This window comes from Leiobunum rupestre, chromosome 3 (assembly GCF_980474605.1).
Source record: "Leiobunum rupestre chromosome 3, qqLeiRupe1.1.hap1, whole genome shotgun sequence".
NCBI lineage: Eukaryota > Metazoa > Arthropoda > Arachnida > Opiliones > Sclerosomatidae > Leiobunum > Leiobunum rupestre.
This window is the reverse complement of record NC_143386.1, coordinates 71,151,630-71,168,928: the sequence shown is the minus strand read 5'-3', so window position 1 is coordinate 71,168,928 and position 17,299 is coordinate 71,151,630.

Below are 17,299 nucleotides of genomic sequence, written 5' to 3'. Positions count from 1 at the left end.
CCTAAACTATGCGAAATCATTGCCAACGACCAAATTACAGCCTTCTTACATAGCACTAATTTTTTTCTCCCTCTTAGCATGGTTTTCCTTCCAAACGTTCGTGTCTTACTAACTTGCTCCAGGCTACGAACGCTTGGTCTAAGTGGCTCGATGAGGGCTACAATGTGGATGTAATTTTCTTGGAAAGGCCTTCGATTCCATCCCACATTCTATTCTTCTTGAGTCACTCCGCTGCGCCGGTATTGCTGGGGATGCGCTACGGTGGCTTGAGAGTTAGTTAGAGAACCGCAAGCAAAGGGTGGTCCTTCAGGGCTACGCTTCTGCCAGGAGTAACGTAGATAAGGGGGTCCCAGAGGGTACTGTCTTTATTAATTCCGTGCCAACCGTTGTTCTTACTGCTCTGATTTTGCTATTTGCGGACGACTCTAAACTTTTCCATAAGATTAAAGTTCACTCTGACAACCTCGTGCTTCAGGCTGACTTGGATGCTATGGTTCTCTGGGCGGATTCCCATGGGTTGGCCTTCAACACCAGTAAATGTTCTGTATTGCATTTGGGCCGTCACAACAACAATTTTGTTTATACCATTAAAGGCACTCCACTCTCTCCGGGCGCGACCTTGGAGTTATTGTAGACCCCAGCCTTAAGTTATGTAATAAGGTCGCCAAACGTGTTCGTTCCGTGGCTGGATTACTTCGCCGCAACCTTAATTATCGTTCTCCCAAACTTGTAAAACAAGTTTATAATTCATTTGCAACCATCATTGATTATTGTTCCCCCATCTGAACCCCCCATTTATCAACTGATCTCGTAACTCTGCAAAAAGCGCAAAACCAATTTTCCAAACTCGTCACTAAATTCCAAAAGCTCCCTGCCCCTTCTCGTTTAAAATCCCTTTCTATACAGCCCATCAATATTCGCCACAAAATTAATAATTTATGTCTACTCCACAAATTTTTCTATAACGGCCTCGATAGTACCTTTAATGATTTCTTTTCCTTAAATTAATTAAACCAAAAGCAAAAACTACATTTAGACATAATTATTTTTTCCATAGTGTAATTAATCATTGGAACTCTCTCCCAACTCAAATCGTTACTGAAAAACACTATTCTAAATTTAAGACTCTAGTAGAATTTTTTTTTAATTCGGATATTTAATCTTTATCTCCCTTATCTTACGTCTTGCTCTTATTTTGTAATTGTTACTGTCCTTGCCCCATTTTGCATTGTATTACATTGTGTTTTGTACCATTTCACCTGTAAAAGATTGGAAGCCTGCATATAAGCCTTTTACGGCTTTGTGGGCACAACTTGTGATGATAAATAAAATTCTTGGAAATTAAAGGATTCCAGAACATGATATCTGCAACAGTCATCTGCGAGACCCAATAATATACAGATTTATATTCTCCTGTATGACATGATTATTGTTAATATTCCGAAGGCATTCTTTGAAGACGTATTTCGCATCTGGCTTAAATTTCGTTGCTGAAAAATTATATGAAAAAATGTTTTAGTAACTTGAAATGTAAATTAATTTCATAGAAAATTCTTCGTTCTTTTTTTTCCCGAAGCTAAAATTTAAATTTTACAATGCAATATCAGTCAAGTAAATAACTTGGTTTACTTACTTCGCATTTTCTGCCTCCAGGCAGTGCCGGATTAGCCATATAGCAGAAGTAGCAAATGCTACGGGCCCCGCTCTAGGCGAGGGGCCCCCGCCACCCAGCGCCTAAGGAAAAAAATTTACAGCGAAGCCAAAAATTTAGAATTTAAAACAAAAATATTAAAAAATCAAGAGATTAAACTAGTCTTTACAAAACATTATGCACGAGTCCAGCGGCATCTTCGTGTAACTACTAACGAGCTAATAACCCAAGGACGTATATAAGGGGGGGGTTAGGGGGTTCAACCACCCCCCTTAGGACCCGATTCCTTTCTTACGAAAGGAGCGCAACATTAAGAAATAAACAGTAAGACGTAAAAATGAATTGAAATATCCGCAACGCAGCACAGTAAAATATATTAATATATTAAATATATTAATAGGATCATCAAAATTATCATTTTCTCGCAAAGGTATTAAAAAACTTCGTTTGATTCACGCGCGGAAATGTCATTGTCACTAGTCCCGAGTCTAGCCAGTACTTTAAATATGCGTTATTGCTAACGAAAAAAATAACTGTGATATTTGAGAAATTTCTAACCTCGATAAATAATGTATAAAGGTTCGATAATTTAAGAATATATGTTCTTCCTTGAAATTTTTTTTATTTCCGATTTGAAAATAGTATTTAAAATTTACGTTGAACTTTACGTGTTTTATACTAGAAACCGACCAAGCGGAGAAAATGTAAGAAATTGCTTTTACGGTTGCCCCCTTAAACCTAGGAGCAACAAACACAAGGAGAACGCAGCTAGCCTTTAAACACGCTAACGAAGGGTTGTGTACGAATTTCATTGGACGAGCGTCACGAGCCTTTACGATGAACGTTTTTCCCCTTCCGACGGCAGCAGGCGCTAAAGCGTCTAGCCAATGAAAAACGTACAAAAGAAAATCCACGACTTTTGACGGGTTGCGTTCTCCTTGGGTGGGGTGCTGTGTTTGTTGCTCCTAGCTTAAACAAACCTCTCTCCTTCTCATACGAACGAGTCACGTGGACAGGCGCTTTTTCGGGGGGTCGTTAGAGTAGGCCGATTGCACTTTACGGCGCGTTTTAATCAACTTTTTACCGCCGTTACTTTATAGTTACGGATGGCCTCCCGTCTTAAATCGATTGAGAATATCAAAAGACGTACGTATACAAATTTGTATGCTTTTATCACAAAACGCACGTTTTCGTCAAAATTTTTCATTTTGCGACCTGACTATTTGGGGAAAACCGGAAAGTAACTACATGAAACATATTTGTAGAGGTTTGTACTGTAATTGTCGAAAACCATTATTCAGATCAGTTAAAAATTTAAATCTAAGTATTAAGCACTTCCGAGAATAGATTTCGACAAACCTTTTATAAAGCGACTCTTTTAACACATTTCAACTTTATAAAGCGTGTTCAAACTTATCGAAATAATAATAAAACTTAAACCTGGTTAGTTATTAATCCACCACTGACTTTATTGTTAGATTTAGTGGTCACTATTTTCCCAAAACACTTGGATAAATTTGTATCTTAAAAAGTATCTATTACTGAGCCTATTATAGTTTAGACTATTGCCACTAAGACAGGTGGGAGCTTTTTTGATATTTTCATTTCATTTTCCAGAGTGCGGACATCCTTATGTTGGATACGCATCTAAGTGTCTTTGAGAATTTTGCAAAACCCAATAAAGCGGTGCCTTCTTTTGTCTGGGATTTCAGCTCTTCGGTAATATTCAGTACTGAGCCTGATGAAATCACTAAAGCTTGCGATTATTTATTTAATATAGATCTGGAGGTGAGATACTGCGCGTAAAATTAAATCAGTTCATAGCGTGCCTAACGTTAAAAGCTAGTGTTTTTCCCGGATTTATAGTTTTCATCGTTTCTTTGCACGAGATAATTTAGAAGGCTCTAATTTCTTTATCGTTAGGTTTCATTTATCTTCGTGGTCTCGCTTGTGGTCGTTGCAGCTTTAAGCACACTGATATTCGTGTTAATGCCTAAAAAGGAAAACATTTCGTTGCTGGGAACATTCTTCGCCAATCTTTGGGAAGCATTTTTCTTGTTCTTTCTCCAAGGTAAAATGTTTATCTGAAATTTTATTTATGCAGCCAAGAATTGCCGTTACCTTAAAGAGATAGTGTCAGCTTGGTTACCTTTTGAATTTTGTGATTTAGGGTACATCGTAAGATAGATTTTTTGTCCAGAATTTTAAAATATACATGTTATGGCACTTATAATTACATGTTAATCACATACCTATTGTTGACGTCATAAATTGTGACAGCGAGAAAGAAATTTAGCAGATTTCCTACCTTATTCCTATAGTTCTAGTATTTGTTAGGATTAAATAGGTGTATAAAATTATCTGTTGATTCTTCGGGTAAGCGCTCCTAACATTTCAGAGGAGTGTGTCTCGCTTAATTTAGCGCGCTCTCTCCAAAGAAAAAAAATGAACGCGCTCAATAACTTTAACAATGTATCGGATAACAGCGAAAAACCCCAATAAGGTATTGATTTTTGTTTATTGATTATTATATTCCTTATACATAAAACAATTATGTGATTTTTAAGGTCCAATTTCGATTTCAATGTCGTATTAGTTAATCCGTAAGGGTTAAGAAGATTTTTGAAAATCCCAAAGTTAGGTTTGATAAATTTTTGCCCTACTACTTTCTGGTTTCTCTCTAAAGGAGCCACCAGTACAAACAAACGTGAATAATAGGCACCCAAGAAATGCAGGGAAACCTACCATTCCATTGAAAAACTTAAATTTTCTAGGTAATATTTAATATTCAAGTAAAATCGTCATTAATATTATCATAGTCTATTTATATACTTCATGCACAAATCTAATACACCAAGAAAATACTAACACTATCTCTTCAATTTATAAAATGTTTGGATATCACTCGCAATTATAGTTATTATTAAGTTATAGCCAGGGCTTCCACATTTGATATCTGAAATTTCCATTTTTCTACCAAAATTGCATCTAAATCGAAAAATATTTTCACGTTTTTTGAAAATTTAAATTTTAACCGCTAGGTGCTATAAGAAAATTGTCAGTGAGAATATTGTAGAGCGTCACCGAAAACGTACAAATACCGTTGGCGCGACAAAAATAAACGTCTTTATCACTGAAAAAATACGATTTGAAAAAGTGACAAGTTGGACAAGCTAAAATAACTTTTTTGGAATTCCATTGGGAGAGTAGTGTAACTTTATGATAGTCAGAAAGTTGTTAATCTGGTATTTAATGCAATAAACACCAGAATACTTTTCCCGTTTTCCTTCTTAATTGCATTATTCCCTTTTAGCGATTTGAAAGGTTGAAAATTCCGGTAAAGGGAAAAATTCCCTGCACGTGGAAACAATTATAGCTTCGGTTACGGTATATTATTCATAAAAACTATATAACGATTTCCCAAAACATGTGATTCCTGAAGAACTAATCCATTGTGTATCAGACACAATTCGTCTCTAGATAGATATACAGGGTGTCTCAATTTGCTAGATCAGGCCATTTTTCTAAAAATGTATTTATGCTAGGGTTCTGAAATTTCCAGGGTTTATTTGTTAGGTATGGACGGTTTTGGTTACAAAATATCAGAAAAATCGAACGATTTTGTGCCGTTTTGGAAAATTTATTTTTTTACCGGTAGGTGTCACGCAAAATGTTTCAATAAAAAAGTTGTAGGGCATAGTCGAAAGTGTAAAAATAATTTTGGTTTGGAGGTCGGGGGAAAAACAAGTTGTACTAGCAGGCAATAGCCTTTAACATAAACAATCGTACATAATCACAACACACATGTACATTTATTTTACGGAACTTATGCTTTCAGCTATGTAGTTAATAATCAGATCTGCAAAAAGTTATTGTTAAAGAAAATTATTACGTTCAACACCTAATTAGACAAAGTAGACAAAGACCGCGTCTTCCATTTCGACGTGGTTACGAGTAAGATCATCAAACAAAGATTTGTAGACCAAAAATTACGCTTATTTTTCTTTTGTTGTTTTTTAACGTGAAATATCAATTGTCCGAGTAGTATTTAACGCGTTTACATTTCAAAGTTAAAATATTATCTCAGCTTGGCCGATTGTTGTCCAGTATGCCTCTTTACACTAGAGATCAGCGCGCTCATATGCTAGAATTATTTTACTGAGAAGGTCGTCGTAATGCTACTCTAGTAAGTCAGTTATTTAGACGAAGATTTCCCAATTGCAGACCAAGTCATACGACGGTTCTTAGAGTGGTCCGCGACTTCGACAACTGGGGTAATATCAATCCGAGGTTTCGTGGTCGTGGTCTCCAGGACATCGACATGGATAACACCATACTTGCCTACTTCGTCGCCTATCCTCGAGCGAGCGTCAGGACTGCCAGCTTTGACTTAGGGTTGGATCGAAACTACGTTTGGAGAACACTCAAAAGACACCATTTTCATCCTTATCGAGCGACACTTCACCAAGGACTGCATGACGGTGATAGACAGCGCCGACTCGACTTCTGCAATTGGTTTTGCCTCATGGCTGACGCACACCAGGTTTTTCACGATCAACTACTGATGTCCGACGAATGTTCATTCGGAAGAGATGGGACTTTCAACCGTCAAAACCAACATATGTGGGACTACGAGAATCCACATTGGGGATTTCCTCACCGCCACCAAGTGCAGTTTCGCTTAAATGTGTGGGCTGGTCTGTTAGGTGACAGAATTATTGGCCCGTTCTTCCTGCCAAATCGTCTGAATGGTCAAAAGTACTTGGAGTTCCTTCAAAATGAAATATCCAACGTGTTGGACCACATTCCTCTGGCCGAGTACAGACTCATTTGGATCCAGCAAGATGGGGCGCCACCTCACCAATATCGTGACGTGGTTGCATATCTAAACGACGAGTTTCCTGGAAGATGGATCGGAAGAACTGGTCCTGTTCGTTGGCCTGCAAGATCCCCTGATCTAACACCACTGGACTTTTTTCTTTGGGGATTCGTAAAGGACTACGTATACCAAACTCCTGTGACGAGCGTTGAAGATTTACGACAAAAAAAACATCGAAGCATGTCGCCGGGTGACTCCAGAAATGGTTCGGGGATCATTTCGCAATATGCAACATCGTGCATATTTGTGCATTGCATCAGAAGGTGGCATTTTTGAAAACATTTTGTAGAAGTCATTAAAAAACATTTGTCACTTGGGCTAATTATTATTTGTTTATTTTTCGAAATCTTATAACTGAAATGCATGTTACCTACAATTCGTTAAAGGCTATTGCCTGCTAGTACAACTTGTTTTTCCCCCGACCTCCAAACTCAGTGAAAAATAGGTCTTTTTCAACCGAACCAAAATTATTTTTACACTTTCGACTATGCCCTACAACTTTTCTATTGAAACATTTTGCCTGACACCTACCGGTGAAAAAATTAATTTTCCAAAACGGCACAAAATCGTTCGATTTTTCTGGAATTTAGTAACCAAAGCCTTCCATACCTAACAAATAAACCCTGAAAATTTCAGAACCCTAGCATAAATACATTTTTAGAAAAATGGCCTGATCGAGCCAATTGAGACACCCTGTATAGAAATAGCTTACTACTTCCTAAAATCTCAACAGTGATTACAGGACTATTCAACTGACGACGTGAGTACGGTGGAAATTGTCCGTACGTCCATTGCTATGCCCATCGTTTAAATTAATTTTGGTTGCATGCTGCTCCAATACAGTCGCGGTTAGATAATTACTTGGACCAGTTCAAGCGATCTATAATTTCCAAAGCAATTCAGTTATTAGGAGTGAATGTTTTGATAATTATCAAAAAGAGCTGGGCTACGAAATAGTTCTTAAAATGCCGCAAAGCTGCGACACTAGGTGGTGGAGCAAAAAAAAGGTCTTCATTACTTCAGAAGTAGATTTGATTTTGTTCTATTAGCATTGGAGAACTTGGTGGAAAATGGTAAGCCCGAAGAAGCTGCCGAGTGTCGAGGGTACATATTGCAATTACAAAACTTCACTATCTTGATTTTGATTACGGCTTTAGATGAAATATTAGGCATTACCAACTCCGTGTCGGAATATTTACAAAGTTTGAGAGTCGTTCTAACTGAAGCTTCGCTATTTGCAAAGCTATAACTACCTTAGAGGAAGTAAGGAACCTTGAAAAATTCGACTTCATTTGGGACGAAGCTTCTAAGTTAGCAGAATACATTTTTATCAGTACGGTTCCCGATCGCAACACTGCACCTTTAGCTTTAAGACTAAAGCATAGTGTGGTAAAGTGTACAACAGGAAACCGAGACACGGAGTCTGAAGCAAAGACCTTAAAACAACAGTTGAGATCAACTTACTACCAAATAATTGATAAATTTATATCAGAAATGAAAAACTGATTTTTAGAAAATAATAGCCTAATTAAAGGAATAACTGCGTCTGACCCCGACTCGGAAAACTTTCTCGTAGAAAATGACGTCCTAGCCCACTGCCAAATATACACTCGCTTTAATTTCGACCTAGATTCATTGAAAGGTCAAATTAAAATAACCAGAAATTTAATAAAATCGAAAAATTTGAAAAGCGTAACAGACCGTTATCACTATCTAATGACGATGGAAGGTGGCTTTCCCGACTTAGTTCAGTACTATAAAGTTGTTCTGTGTATTCCCGTGGGCAATACTATTTCTGAAAGGAGTTTCAGTTCCTTGAATAGAATTGAAACGCGTCTACGGACAACAATGCGAGAGGATAGACTTTCCAACCTGGTCACATTATCCATTAATCGAGATTTATCGAATCATTTAAAAGAACATCCGATGTTAGTGGTTGATGAATTTGGGAAGAGCTCTAATCGCAGAGTGTCATTCATATTTAAGATAAGGGATTATTGGAATTGGGGATATTGGATATCTAAATATTGGTTAAACTGGGGGACAAGCGAAAAAATTAATTTAATTTTAGCTTCACATAATTTTGCAATAAGAAACACGGTGAACGCTTTCAAAACGGAGAGTTTAGTTAAAAGAAAAAAACGTGAAATTATCGATTGAAATTCCTCGGTGCCTACTTGGGAAAAAATCCTGGCGGCGCTACTGTGAGTACACCATTTGATAATGACAAATTTGCCATTCGTACCATAAACAACTTAATACAGTCAAAGCTTCAAGACTGTCCCTATCTAGTGGTGTGATGGGGTCACTGGAGCCTGTGGGGGGCTCCATACCCGGCTCTCAAGGTCATGTGATCGGGGCGCTGGGTCACTGGAACCTCATGGGTGTTCCACACTCGTCATTCTGTGACCTACTAAGGAGGGTAGTTTGCAGTGGAAGAGGAAGCCACTCTAGTCCTCAGCTGTGCGAGGGTGGGTCTCGGGCAGCCCATGGTGTCGCCTTTTGTTGGGCCGTGATGAGGGCGTTTGTTTGCTATATGTGAGGCGGTCAAAATGGCTGTCTCACTGGCCGAACGTTGTTTCGCAAAGCGCACTTTTGTCCGGGGCTGGTTGTTTTAGGTGGCCGCTGTAGTGCTTAAGGCGGAGCAGCGGGGTACAAATACATATACTTATGTATGTAAGCGCGTTCTTATATAAAATATTAAATCTCTGGCTTGCCAAATTTTGAATTGTCTATCTATTTTCAGCTGGCAAAAGGCCGCCAACATTTTTGTCGCACAGAACTCTTCTCCTTGTTTGGTTAGTTTCTGTGAAGTTTCTTTCAATTACTTTGAGTAGCGCATTGAACTCTGAGTTTTCGTTCGTCACTTACGATGTCATCAACTCCTTGAGCGACTTGATATCTCATCCGGATATCATTCCCAGGATTCCAACTCCGTCGTTGGAAAAATTAATTTTTCGTTCAAAAGTTAGTAGTATATTTATATTTTAATTGAAATCTCAAAAAATAACTAATTTTGTTTATTATAATTTTGCCCATTTCGAATTTTCATCATTGTTGACCAAATTGACAAAATATCCGATATTTTACAAATAATATACTTCAATCAATTCCTATCAATCATAATCGTTTTTGATCAAATTTACAGCTTATGATCAAATTGTTTAAAATATATTTATTTCAAACAATATCGAAATATTTTTTCAATGTTTGTACTTTTTTAAATTTTCTCTCACATTTTCCCCATTTTTGCCATTTTGGTTCATTTTCACACATTTTTTTAAATTGATCAATTTTTACCTATTTTGTCTATTTTTGGCATTTCAAAATTTTCAAAAACGTTTATCGTTGCCATGACAAAACGGTTGCCCATTGAATAAATTCCCTTACCAAAATTATGTTTCGAAAATAAAACCTTAAAAACGACTTATTCAAAACCCATAATAAATCATGAATAAGTCTCCCACAGTCCAAAACTCAGACTAAAAATATACTTAAATCTAGATACAATCAAGTTTTATTTACGTTTCTTTAAGCTAGCCTTAAAGAAGACTCGTTTTTAGCTCTATTTAAGATCTTGCTATGAGACCTAATTTAGATTTGTTTTTGCGATTTGTTTGAGACTTGATTTAAACCCCTTTTTCCGTGATTTCCGGGAGATTTGATTTAAACCCAGATTTATTATTTGTAGGGACCCAATTTAGTCCCGCGTTTTACTATTTGTGGGAGACTTAATTTAAACTTGTTTTTTGCGATTTGTTTGAGACTTGATTTTAACACTATTTCCGTGATTTCTAGGAGATTCGGTTTAAACCCATATTTTTTAATTTTTAGGAAACTCAATTTAGACATGATTTTTGCGATTTGAAAGACACTGCATTAAAATTCGCTTTCTGTAGGAGCCTCAATTAAGACCTGTATTTTACTATTTGTAGGAGACTCTATTTATACCTGCGTTTTACTATTTGTAGGAGACTCTATTTATACCTGCGTTTTACTATTTGTAGGAGACTCTACTAAGACTTTTTTAATGCGATTTTTAGGAGGCTCGATCTAAACTCTGTATATACTGGTAAATCTGCCGATATGAGTACAACCAGGGTGCCCTATATGTGAGCAGTCCACTGTGATTTATAGTTAAATTCTTCACCAGTTATTGCATGGCGGTCGCTATACAGCAGACCACTTTCACGGTCGGGCGTTCGTTCAAATCCAACGTTAAAATAATTATTAAACACTGAATCAAAAATGACTACTATGTTCAGCTGCCATGCTGGATTGCAAGTTCTAAAATCTCCAGACTTCATGGCTGGCTCTAGATGCTAGGCTACATTTAACTCAGCTCAGTTTATTTACACACTCATACGGAATAAATTTTACTTGAAAGGAAATATCCTAGTTTAAAAATTTATATATATTTATATTATTTAGTATACTTAAAAATTTCAAACGGTTATTTTATTACAAAAATTTTAGGGTTTCAAGTGAGTTGAGCTTAACCAAAATTAGCCAGCCCATCCCTTATGACCATTTTGTAACCAAGATTCAAGTTGCAATCCATCATGGCAGTTGAACAATAAGCTTTTAATAACCTGTTTAGTATCAAACTTAAGTGGCCATTATATTTACGATTACTTTTATTTTAACTTCCAATTGTAACCTCTAAGCAACTTTCAAGTCCCCAGAAATGAATCTCCCCATATGAGACTAAAGTGAAGTCTTAAATGACTCTTATTTTAATCTAAAATTGTAACCCATAATCAACTCTCATTTAAGCCTTTTTCAAGTCCTCAAAATTGAGTATCCCAATATGAGACTAAAGTGAAGTTTAAATAACCCTTATTCTAATCAAATATTGTAACCCATAATCAACTCTCATTTAAGCCTTTTTCAAGTCCCCAAAATTGAGTCTCCCCATATGAGACTAAAGTGTAATCTTAAATAACCCTTATTCTAATCTAATATTGTAACCCATTATCTACTCTCATTTAAGCCTTTTTCAAGTCCCCAAAATTTAGTCACCCAATATGAGACTAAACGAAGTCTTAAATAACCCTTATTCTAATCTAATATTGTAACCTCTAAGCAACTCTCAATTAAGTCTCTTTCAAGTCCTTAAAAATGGGTCTCCCCATATGAGACTAAAGTGAAGTCTTAAATAACTCTTATTCTAATCTAATATTGTAACCCACAATCAACTCTCAATTAAGCTTCTCTCAAGTCTCCAGAATTGGGTCTTCCAAAATGAGACTATAATGAGTTTCATCTAAATATATATTAATAAAACTCTTTTAGTGAGACTAAAATAGATTTTATTTAGGACCCAAAATTCGGGTCTCAGTTTTTTATGCTTACATAATACTTAAAAATCCTTGATCCTTCATTGAGACTAATTAGCGACTAAAGTAAGACTCACATTTTGGTAAGGGTTGCCTTTAGGATTTTTCAAATTACATGAAGTTCTACCAATCCCCCGACTTTAAACAAAATCAGTGGGTTACACTTCGGGATGTATCCTTGTTAGAGGGGCCAACTTTGATAGTGATCGGTCAAACAATGTTGGAGATTATCAATCTTACACATAATACCACCATCCATTTATATATATATATATATATAGATAAATTTGAGTGTTTGTACTGACCTTTAAACCTTAGGTCTATTTCGCTATCGACTTATCCAGGTGATTTTGCATCTAGTCGTATGCGAAACCTATTTTAACCATAAGGAGAGAAGGGAAGGACAATGTGAATAGGAGAACCTCACCGCTGAAAACATTCCAGTTGCTCCGACAAATTGTATTCGCTTGAGCATAGCTTGAGCACCAGTAACGACGCGTTAGCTTAGTAACGCTTATGTAGCTTAAAAGCTCGTCCAATTACGCGTGGCCGTCGACAAGGCTTAGTTTATCAGAGCGATGTAACTCGTGGCTAGTGCGCGAACAGTGTGCGCAGCATGTTTATTCCTGTCGGACGCTTCGCGATTGGCTGGCTTCAAGCTATGTTTACACTAGGCCTCGTAAGAACGCGACATAAAGTAATTTTTGTCGCGCGCATCTTCTTCTGCACGTGTCAAAGCTAGTGTTGCATTTTGTCGCGCGCTAGTGAAAACCAAGCATTAAAGGGAGTATTACCTCCAAAGCATTCTTTAACAAAGATCCACAAATATTATATCTGCCCCTGTTCGCAGCGACAAGTGTTCTAAAGCTTGGTAAACCCTACAAAATGCGAGGGGTAATACTCCCTTTAAGCGAATTTAACCTAGTATTTGTAATCGAGTGTTTACATATACTTTGCATCAGATTTGCCGCTATAAGTCGCTTAACGAAACAGGCCGCTTCGCTTTTTTGAAGCTTTGAAATATCCCTAACTAAGATATGAACACGTTTTCACGAATTTGTTTTGTAACCGATGGTCGGACAATTGGGACAGTGCTGAAAATTTGGATAAACGTTTAGGAAATAAAAAAAAATCTTTTAAAATCTAAATTATTTATAACAAAAATATTGGAAACTGAGCTTGCTCAACTTGTCACTTTTTCAAGTCTTGTTTTTTTTTGGGTGAAAAATTCCTTTTTTTGAGATCGTGCTAGCGATATTTCTACGTTTTAGCTCTACAAATTTCTTATTGACAATTTTCATGTAGCACCTAGCGGTGAAAAATTAAATTTTCAAAATAAACGATTTCGATGAAATTTCGCTATCACGTGTCCCCCAGTACGGATAACGTACACTAAAATTTTCAACATTCTAGAGCACATAGTTTTTGAAAAAAATCAATTTTTCAAACTAAAACAAACACCCGGAATATTAAATTTTTTGGACAAGCAATTGCATGGTAGTGCAACAGTCCGAATTTAAAAAAATCCAGTCTTTTTATTTGGTCTAGGCTCCGATTTTGAAGTAAAAAAAGTTGGCAAGCGTAAAATTTATCCGTGGCTCTGTGGTAGGACGCTCACCTGTTGTACAGGAAGGCTCGGGTTCGAATCCCGCCCGATACTAACGCAAATTGAAAAGAAAAATGTATACTACACTTAAATGACAACAAGAGGGCTCCTTTGGAAAAAGCTTTACACTTTGCCCGGAAAATGCGTATGCGTTCGCAGACCAGACAGACAGACCCTCAAACAGATACATAGATTGTAAAACCCCTCCGAGGGGACTATGTCCCCTCGGAGAGGTAAAAATTATGTATGTGTAATTGTGTATGTGTATGTCTGGCTGCGGAAATGCGCTCGCAGTATAGGGGTGAAGTGTAAAAACCTTGTTTGCAGTTTCTTGATTTTTGGAAAAAGGTTTATTTCTATTAAAACGCATGTACTCGAATTCGTGTTTTTGTCATGTTTATGTGTACTGTGTGTTCATGTTGTGACGTGTGTGGGTGTTTATGAGTATTGTGTGTTTGTGCTGTAACGTGTTTGGGTGTAATGTTTTTGTGTACTACGTGTTTGAGTGTACTGTGTGTTTGTGTTGTGACGTGTGTGGGTGTTATATTTATGTGTACGGTGTGTTTGTGTTTTGACGTGTGTGGGTGTTATATTTATGTGTACGGAGTGTTTGTGTTGTGAAGTGCGTGGGTGTTGTGTCGTGTTTGGGTGAAATTTTTGTGTATTGTTTTGTGACGTGTGTGTAATGTTTATGGGTACTGTGTTTTTGTGTTGTGGTAGGTGTGGATGTAATGTTTATTTGAACTGTGTAATTGGACTTGTGTGATTGCTGTGACGTTTGTGAGTAATGGGTATGTGTACTGTGTGTTTGTGTTGTAACGTGTGTGTATGCAATGTTTATGAGTATTGTGCATTTGTTTTGTAACGTTTGTGGGTGTTGTGTTTCTTCTCTCCAATTTATATCTTTTTACTTTTGGGATGGACCGAGCGCTTAGAGTTACGGTTAACGTTTAAGTAACCAAATGGCAGGATTTCCACCAAAGGTTCAGAGTATATGTCTTATTGTCAATTTGCTATATAAACGTGCGGGTTCGACCTTATATCCCTCCTTCATGTCAGGCCATGACAGGCGGGCGTTCTACCATAAAACCACCGACGCTTATTACACTTCACTGAACAAAAATCGAGCTTAAGCGTATATTAATAGTTAATAGAATTTCACATGTTGGTTCTTATAACAAGATTTCGTGTTCGATTTAGGCACAGCGTAGAAGAAGTTCAAATGTTGCGGCTTGTCTTTTGAATGAAAACGGGCCCTCCTACTCGGCAGGCGAGTGTTTTTCCACAGAACCACCGACAGACACCTTTTGCGCTTTATCGATATTTTGAAAAACCGTTTCCGCAAAAGTTCGTTTTCCTTTACGCTTCTATGAACGTTTTAACGTTAATTTATTCTAAAACATTTTTAATAATTATAAAATTAAATAAAATTAAAATTAATTAATTATTTTAATATAAAATACGATCGCATCCATTACAACTGAGCCATTGACCTTTATGTCGCTGTATTGACATTCAGAACACAATATAGATAATTAGCATCAAGTTCCTCTTAAGAATATTTAAAAAAACTCTAAGCTGATTTCGAAAGGATAATTTATGAATTATTCAATAGGTGTTATTATAAATTGTATTGGCTAACAGCAATCTGCAGTTTAATTTTAGTCCACGATTGGGCAATGAACGTAAAAAACGTAATTCGTGTTAAAACGAAATCCGATACTTGTTTCATCTTTTTCTTAATAGTCCGGCTTATAAGAGCTAGAAAAAGTGCAGTGGAATGTTGTTAGAATTAATAGGTTGCTTTATTGCATACACTCATTGACAAGTTCCCCGTTCACGTTTTCCAGGGTGGCCTAACTCGTTTAGTTTTGATCAACGAAACTCCTCCTTTAAATCAGCTCTAAATTTCGGAAGAAAAATATTTCTGATCGATTTGTTGTGAGACTTTCTAACAACAATTCTTAACAAAAGAATGTTGACTTAATTAATAGTTGTACGGGATTTTCTAAATTACTCTAACAGGGTAAAATAAATAAATAAAATCAGCTAGGCTAATACCCAAGGCACCACCTTAGGCCTAAGTCATCATGCGACTTTTGAAGCCCTTAATTCAGGTGGCCGGGTTACAATGCGTAGGAGGGTGGTGGCATGCCACGAGATCGAGCCAACAGCTCCCTACACTAACTATTACCGTTAACCTAGACAAGTTTTTATGGAAGGGGAAACCGAAGAACTCGGGGGGAAACCCCTTAAACCAGTGGGGAGAGAGCTTGCAAACTCAACGCGGAAGGAGTTGTTCCGAGTTTTCACCCAGTGCCACAAGCCGGGATCGAACCCGGCTCCTCTTGCTGCGAGGCGAAAGTGCTAACCACTCCGCCACCCCACCTCCTTCTTTTCTCTAAAAGTGTTTTACTTAGAATAAAAAAATCATGATTTATTTGGTAAGCTTGAAGTTAAGAATTTAGGTAAAATATAACAAGTTTTCACGTTTCTAGAAAATTTATTTTTTATCGGTAGGTGCTAGACGAAATTTTGTAGAGCAAACTCGAAAACCTAAACAAAAGTTAATAAGGTACCAACTAGTTTTTGCTTCCTGCTGTCATTTGCCTAAATTTTAACCGAAAAGGTAAAGGTTCCCTCATTACTTATTCGTGGCTCGAAAGTTTATAAGTTAGTAGAAAACCCTGCTTTAAGCGTTGATTCGAGGAAACGTTCCTTACACATAGAAATAAATTGTAATTTTCTGCTACCTTCTAGACTTACACACTTGCTAAGCTTATACTTCCTTTAATAGTAAAGATTCCACGTACGTCTACTAGTATTTCGTAATTGACTTGTTTAATTTTTGCTGCACTTGGCGCTTTTGTTACCATGGTTCGTTGAATTGATATTTTCTCAAAATAGGCTCCAGAACGAGCAGAATATCGATACGTACAAAATAAAATCGACCACGCTGAAGAAGACAAAGGCTACTTAGAAGTAGCGAAGCTCCTCGATTCCAGTTTCTACAATTTCCCAAAAGACGAAGTATTCATTTTCAATTACATGTTCGTGGAATGTGTCGCCGGTGAAATCATGAAGGACTCGTACAAAGAGAATAGAAAAATTCACATATCAGACCCCGTAATTCAGGAATACATGATGTTTCCGCTCGGTTCTGACTTTGCGAGTAATCAGTCTTTGGTGGACAAGATGAATAAAGCGTCAGTACTATTTATCTATATAACGGTTCAAGCCATTTATCCACAACAGTTAAGATTCAACATAATCAAACTATTTGCAAATTTCTTTTGCGCGTGAAAATACCACTTCAAAGTTACGGTTTAAAAGCAATTTAATAACCAAGCAAGAAACAAACATGAACAGGTACTTTCAATGGGAAAACCGTCAATCGATACGTTTGTATTGAGCTGAAGCTAATGTATTTTTGGGTTTTTTTAGACTTAAAGAGGAACCGCATTAATACATAATCTTATGGTGGGCCATTCCGGTCAAAATGAAGAAATTAAAAAAAAATTGTCTGTAAAAAATATTTTGGTTCTATGTAAAATATATTTTGTGGATAAATAGATATTTTGTCTGCAAAAATAGTTGCTATTCCATTTTGAGGGTTTCGGCCCAACTCCCACTTTGAAGAGTCTTCGACCCTTATAACCTAGATCCCCTTTCTCAAAATCCCACGGTGATAAAAAAAATTCCACCAAATATATTTAATATTCACCGGAAATATTTGTTTTGAAACTTAAATATATATATAGATAAACTTGTTATTTTGGTTCTATGTAAAATATATTTTGTGGATAAACAAATATATTGATTCT